Source organism: Rhododendron vialii, chromosome 5a (genome assembly GCF_030253575.1).
Source record: "Rhododendron vialii isolate Sample 1 chromosome 5a, ASM3025357v1".
Taxonomy (NCBI): domain Eukaryota; kingdom Viridiplantae; phylum Streptophyta; class Magnoliopsida; order Ericales; family Ericaceae; genus Rhododendron; species Rhododendron vialii.
Genome location: NC_080561.1, coordinates 3960438 through 3967743, shown reverse-complemented (window position 1 = coordinate 3967743; position 7306 = coordinate 3960438). Strand labels below are relative to the sequence as shown.

The following is a 7306-nucleotide window of genomic DNA, read 5'->3' as shown; positions in this document are numbered from 1 at the left end:
TAAAATTTTTATTCTTCAATTTTATTTTTTTAACCAAAAAAAAAAAAGAGTGGGCGAAGAAGGGAAGAAGAAAATACTAGTTGAAACACATGTGTATACAAATTTTGGAACTAGTTAACTTATGTGGTGTAGGATCCACAAATTTTGATTATTGAAAAAGGTTGTTAGTTTTGGTTATCCAAAGCCCAAAATTTGATTATTTCTAAGTATGCTGCTAAGTTTGATTATACAATTGTGAGTAATCTTTTGCACCAATATTATTAACTTTAAAAACAATTGGCATTTGATTATACCACTGTGGATGGCTTTAGAAAAGAACTCATGGGCTAGCAATGTGTCTAGTAAAAGAATTTTCTAGAGCCACGGTGTTCACTTTTCAAAAGCTACAGTGATTGTTGTTCAAAAGCAGTGCTTTTCGTAAATAAATTTTGTAATAAAACATAATTAAAATTAATTATTGCTAATACAACCACCTCACAACCATAAAGATGAGAGCGTAGGAGAAGAAGAGAAGAACATGAGAGAAAAGTCTGTCTAGAGAGAGAAACTCTATGCGTCCAAACTACGCTTCATCATTGAATAAACAATACTACCTAACGACTTCTTCAGCTATATCTGTATGTATAAAATTAGTATTAAAATCTGTCTCTACAGGCTTAGGCTCCGTTTGGCTAATTAAGTTAATTGGCTTATTTTTTTATTTTTATTTAATTTTTTTTATATTTGTTAATTTTTCGTCAATATTTTGGAGATTTTTGCATCATCATAACAAGAGTAATCTAAAAGGTCAAAAATTATTTTGGATTTCAATCATAATTTTTAACTTTTTAAATTCTTCTTGTCACGACGATATAATAATCTCCAAAAAAATTAACAAAATACTCACAAATACGAATTTTTTTGAATAAAGATAAAAAATAATCTAGTTAACGCGGCCTTAGAGGCTGTTCGGCTAAAAAATTGAGTCAGCTTTCCCGCTAATTCTGGCTAAAAAAGCCACGCTACTTCGGCTAAAAAAGCTAAGCCTAAAAAAGCCACACTCAGAACAGAGCATTCCATGTAGGCCCCTGCAGAGGACAAAAATTACCAAAATACCCTGACTATTCCTCTTTTCTGGCTTCCCAACAGAACCCTATTATTTTCTCCTCTCACCGTAGCCGCACACAACCCCTTTTCTCCTCTCACCGACTCTCCACTTTTAGACGCCTCCTCCAGCATCACCCCCCTCTGATCCTCCTAACCGACTCTCCACAGAACCCACATCTCCTCCACCCAGCAAATTCTCCGTCCATCTCCAAATCCCATCAGGCGCAGAAACTCAGGCATCACCCTCCCTCCGATTGCGAACCCTACACGGCAGCAAGAACTCCACCTTCGAGTTTTTCAGAGGCAGATCGTATTCGTCCAACCTACGCCCCCTCTTTTTAACACACGAGAGTGAGATCTCAAACCCTCTTACAAGTTGATTTATATAATGTTTGTGTTTGTTTGTAGATGATTGTGACCGTGTCAGTTTTTTCAGAATACTCTGACGGATATTCGTTCAGAATCTAAGCAAATACCAAAACGATTTAATGATATTCGTTCAGAATCTAACCCTATTATTTTCTCCTCTCACCGTAGCCGCACACAACCCCTTTTCTCCTCTCACCGACTCTCCACTTTTAGACGCCTCCTCCAGCATCACCCCCCTCTGATCCTCGTAACCGACTCTCCACAGAACCCACATCTCCTCCACCCAGCAAATTCTCCGTCCATCTCCAAATCCCATCAGGCGCAGAAACTCCGGCATCACCCTCCCTCCGATTGCGAACCCTACACGGCAACAAGAACTCCACCTTCGAGTTTTTCAGAGGCAGATCGTATTCGTCCAACCTACGCCCCCTCTCTTTAACACACGAGAGTGAGATCTCAAACCCTCTTACGAGTTGATTTATATAATGTTTGTGTTTGTTTGTAGATGATTGTGACCGTGTCAGTTTTTTCAGAATACTCTGACGGATATTCGTTCAGAATCTAAGCAAATACCAAAACGATTAAATGTAATTCTCGAAAATTGTTTCGGGAAAATAGTACGTCCAATCCGATGTAGAACAATCAGTATTTATATTTTAACAAATATTAGGCCCTGTTTCGAAAATGTTCTTAAAAAATAAGCAGCTTAACTGAACCGATGGGTACCCGAACCGTAACCGAAAATTTTCCCCGAACAATAACCGAAAAATTCCCCGTGGGTATGGGTATAGTTGAGGCCTTGGATAACCGAACGGGTATCGGTGCGGGTATGGTTTAGCAGACCCCCCGAACCGATCCCTGAACCGAACCGAACCGAACCGAAACCATAATATATACTCCCTCCGTCCCTTATTTATAGTCCGGTATTCCATTTTGGGCTGTCCCTTAATAAGTGTCCATTTTGTAAAGTTAGTAGGTAAAAGTTGGTGAATTGTCTATTTTGTCCCTAAAAGTAGATTCCATTTTAAAAAGTAAGTGAGTAAAAGTGTAATGATGATGGGTAAGTAGGGAAAGTGGAGGAAAAAGTTAATGTGAAAGGTATAATGATGATGTCTTTTTAATAAGTTGGAATTACGAAGCAAGACACTTAAAAAGGGACGGAGGGAGTATTTGTTTATACATATATATACATATATACACACACATACATGTATAAATATATATAATAAAAGTGACCAAGGGTGGAAGTGCAAACTTCCAAAAATTTTAGGAACCAGCTTGTTGCATGTGTTAAGGTCTAAGGACCTAAATTGTGATAATCATTGATATATTTAATCAGTGAGTAGGTAACTAGGGTTCACATCAACTAGAACGCCTTTTTACCCTTTCTCGCCTCTGGTCTCCACGCCTAAAGAGCTCTCTCTCTCTCTTAGAGCTCGAGCGCTCTCTCTCTCTCCCTCTTCGTTCGATTTCCGATCCGAGGTTTCTTTCTCTCTCTCCATTTGGATTGAAGGTAGAAGAAGCATAACTCCATAGCTCGTACGATCGGTAGAAGCATAACTCCATAGCCTGTACGATTGAAGGTAGAAAATCTCTCTCTCTCTCTCTCTCTCTCTCTCTCTCTCTCTCTCTCTCTCTCTCTCGATCTCGTCTCTCATCGACTCTATAACTCGGTTTTTGCAGGCTAGTGTGCAGTCCGCCGTTACACTTTTTCGGGTCCAGTTGACTCATCGTCTCTAGTTAATTTCTGTGTGTGTGTGTGCTGAATCTGTAATTGAAATTTTCTTGAAATGTTGGTTTTTTTTCTCCTTTGTTGATTCGGTTCGGTTACCCATTCGGTTCGAGGATTACCCGAAAACCGAATGGTTTGGTTATGGTTCAATTCCCCCCTCCCCGTTCGGTTATCGAGGGCGGATATGGGTAGCGTATCGGTTTTGGGGATCGGGCCCGAACACCTCGAATGCCATCCCTATTTATTTTACATTTTCAAACTAAAAAATAATGTAAATGAAATTTTTTTAAATTTTTTTTTGCACCATATAAAAGATCTTGATCGGATCTATCAAATAAGATCTATATTGGTAGGAAAATTATTTGCGTAAACACATTATTTTGAGGTTGAAATTGCCTTCTTAAAAAATAAATACTTAATATGAGTTCCGGAGCGGAGCGGGTAGAAACCTTTTTCTGTGAACAACAATCGATGTGTTTCGAAAAACTGGAAAAACAGCAATTTTATATACTCTCTTTTAAATAGTTTGTTGGATCTGTATATAAACCCTTGGTTCTGTTGTTGATTTCACTCGCTATGTGAAATCTTTGTTTGTTACGAATAATTTTTGCAAATATTTCATTACTGAACCATAGTGTTTGTTTTTTTTTTTTTTTTCCCCGTTCTTAGGGACCTCAGAAGTCTTTGAAAAGAAGAGGAACAATTTCATTCAGTTCTTGTACGCATCTTCAAAATAATAAACCCCAGAGCTCATCCCAAAGCAAGCTCTCTCTCTCATGGACGACCTACCTGCGCTGCCAATCACCTCGCCCTCTCCCTTTCCCTCTCCCTCTCCCTCTCCCTCTCATCATATATACAACCTACCTGTAGAGCTAAACGCCGACATCCTGAGTAGACTCCCCCCAGATCACCTCGCCCGCAGCCGAATCGTCTCGAAAACCTTCTCCGACATCTCCACTGAAGTCCAATCAGTCAACCTCCTCTGCTCCTTGGACCGCTACACCAACTCCGGACGACCAATCACTCCGTTCAAGAAAATCGCAACGAAGTTCATTTTGAGCTTCAAACACGTGCATTCCATCTCGATCGGCGTGGAGGAGCGGGCCAACCATAAGTGCTTAGATGTAAAAGTGGACGATCTGAATTTGACGGCAGTAAGTTTTGTGGGCGGGTGGTTGAGAGAAGTACGTGGAGGGTTGACTTCGCTTTCGATTTCGGATTACCGGGGGCATTCTCGTCGGAAACGGTCGGAGGTTCTGTCTTTGATTTCTTTTCACTGTAAGTTACTACTTGCGCGTTTGTTTATATCTACAAATGGTTCTCTTAGATTTATGTTTTTTCTTTTGGAAGTGTGATGTCTTAGAAGAAATATTTTATTGATTTAAATAATATGAAACATGAGACATTTATTTATACAAGAGAAAAGAGTCTAACTAGGGAAGAAAATCATCCTAATTATAAAAAAATTGTAATCAATTACAATCAAATCACAATCTCAATATCACGATATGATTTTGTATATGCATTTGTTCTAATAATACTCCATAGAGAACAAAAAAAACTGTTAACCGAATTACTACAAAGATAATTTTATCTATTGACATAAATAGGTTACAAAGATAACTCATCATGTCCTCGTGTCAAAAATAAATTTATAAAAATTAAAGAGTTATCCCTTATTCAGAAGAATAATTTTTTCTCGTATCTGCAGGGATATATTGATTGAGTTACTATAACTTCGACTGATTTCTAATTTAATTCTAGGAAAGAAAGTTGTTTGGATTAGGCTCTATGTTTGCAGAAAAATTTGAATTAGGCTCTATGTTTTAGGAACTTCGGAATATATTGTACCTTTTCGGGTAGAATATTGGCTTAGCCCTAGAATTTGGCTGAGAGAAGTTGATTCTTGTTTATGCATTTTAGAATGGCACGAGTGGTGCTTCTATGAAGTTTTTTTAAATTTAATTATGCAAAATGAGTTTGATTTTCAGGCATTGGCTGCAGAATATGGAAGAGTTTGCTACTTTTCCATGTTTATCACTTTAATTGTTGATTTAGCGTAGAATTTGTTTGAAAAACGTTGACTTTCATTTATAAAATCACAAACTTCTTGGTAATTGTGCTCCAAATTCAGCATTAGAACACTTGCATTGTTACTTTATGTATCTAAACAATACTTTTTCGTCCTCTTCTATCTATATGCAGGCAGCAAAAATTTGCATGAATTAGTGCTGAAGAATGCATGGCTGTCAACCAATGGCTTGAGTAGTCCAATGCTCAAGCTCACTAGTTTGACACTTGCATTCGTAAAACTAGATGATGAAAACCTAGACAAGGTGAACAGTTGCTTCCCATCTTTGCAGATTCTCAATTTAATTGGGGTTGAAGGACTCGAGAATCCTCAAATCAGTCTCTTGCACCTTAAAGCATTTGAATATAAGGGGTCCGGTTTGGCAACTATTCCTCCGCTGCACATGAAACATATGCCCGAGCATTTTATGCTCAACGATGGGGGTCCATGGACCAGGTTATCTTTTAAGGCCCCGTTCCAGAACTTTAAATAAGTACTTATTTTTTAAAAAGACAATTTTAAGCTAAAAAATAATGTATTTACACAAATAATTTTCCTACCAATATAGATCTTGTTTAATAGATCTTATCAAGATCTTTTATACGGAACAAAAAAAATCAAAAAAATATTTTTTATTTACATTATTTTTGAATTTGAAAATGTAAAATAAGCTGCTTATTTTTTAAGAAGGTTTCTGGACCGGAGCCTAACTACGTTTAGGGTCCATTGATTTACGAGTGATTTACCGGCCGGTCTTAAAAAAGTGTGTAAAATTCCCGTTAAGGATTAATCATGTTTTAATTTACATCTTAGTCTAGTTACCTCTACGAAGTTACAATTTTGATTTGCCTTCATTGCTCTGTTTTGTTATCCACTTCTTATTGCTGTGATGTAATCTCTGATTTGTATTCCAGAAGAGTTAATTGGGCTCCTGTGTTGATGATCTACTAGTCTTTGATTCGATCAGGCTAATTTATGCCATTTAACTAGTGCCTTTGAAACTAATATTCGAGAAAATTGAATTTCTATACAAAAAAGTTTATCCAAAACACTGTAATTTGTATTCCAGGAGAGTTAATTGGGCCCCTGTGTTGATGTTCTTTTCTTTGTATATTGTAGATAATGATGTTTGAGATGTTTAGAAATTGGATTATTATAGCATAATGCAATGAGGCATCTCTGCGAATTTGTTTCATGTAGAAGAAAATATAATGCGGATATAAAATCCAGATTTAAGATCTAGATAGCTTTGAATACGTCACACATCAGTTAAAAAATGTGCAATTCTCATTCCTTAGCACTGAACAATTACCATACAAAGGTCTTGAACTGATCAGTTCTCATTCCGTTGCACTGGAAAATTATCATACATAGGTTTGCGAAATTGTCTTATTTTTATTCATATGAACAATTTCGTAGCCGTGTTACTCTGGATTCACAGATAAACAATTTCACATATATATAACAGGTCTGCGAGTTTGTTATAAGTCATATATCGGTACACATAAACCTAAAAACTCAACAAGTAGATACGAGAGAATATATACAAGTAAAGAAAGTAGGAAATATGTTACCTGTGAGAATGAGAGTCATGTAGCTAATCACTGTCTTAAGGCTAATATTCCTCTCCTCGTGAAGGTTCCACCGGAGTGTACTAGCCCCAAGAATATTAAACCCTAGAGCTCACAAGCATTCCTCATCCAATGTTCACGACCACCGAGAGATCATTTGAATGAGTCACGAACCGAGTTGCCCAATTCTATAGAGAATAGTTTATGAATACTCTGAAACTCTCTTTCATTTTTTGTGTATACTCTCCATATGCTTCCTCTATTGGCATTTTACCTCTAGGTCCACCAAGTCTCCTCTAATTAACGAAATACTAAAACCCTATGAAAGTGTCTAAAACCCTAAATACTGAAAGTGCTTAACCCCTAAGGTATCCTATGAAAATGTTTAAACTACTAAAACCCTATAATAGGAAAATACACCCTAAAACCTCTATGAAAGTGTCTAAACTTAAACTTCAGGGCTCTATGAAAGAGCTT

At 37.1% G+C, this 7306-nt stretch overlaps 1 long non-coding RNA gene across 1 annotated transcript; it reads left to right on the top strand.

The window, feature by feature from the left end:
* The first annotated feature begins 1639 nt into the window (after positions 1 to 1639).
* Positions 1640 to 6104, top strand: LOC131326212 (uncharacterized). The gene is made up of 2 exons (XR_009199931.1): positions 1640 to 1903; positions 3857 to 6104. It is a non-coding gene; the product is annotated as an uncharacterized LOC131326212 (long non-coding RNA).
* Positions 6105 to 7306: the final 1202 nt, after the last annotated feature.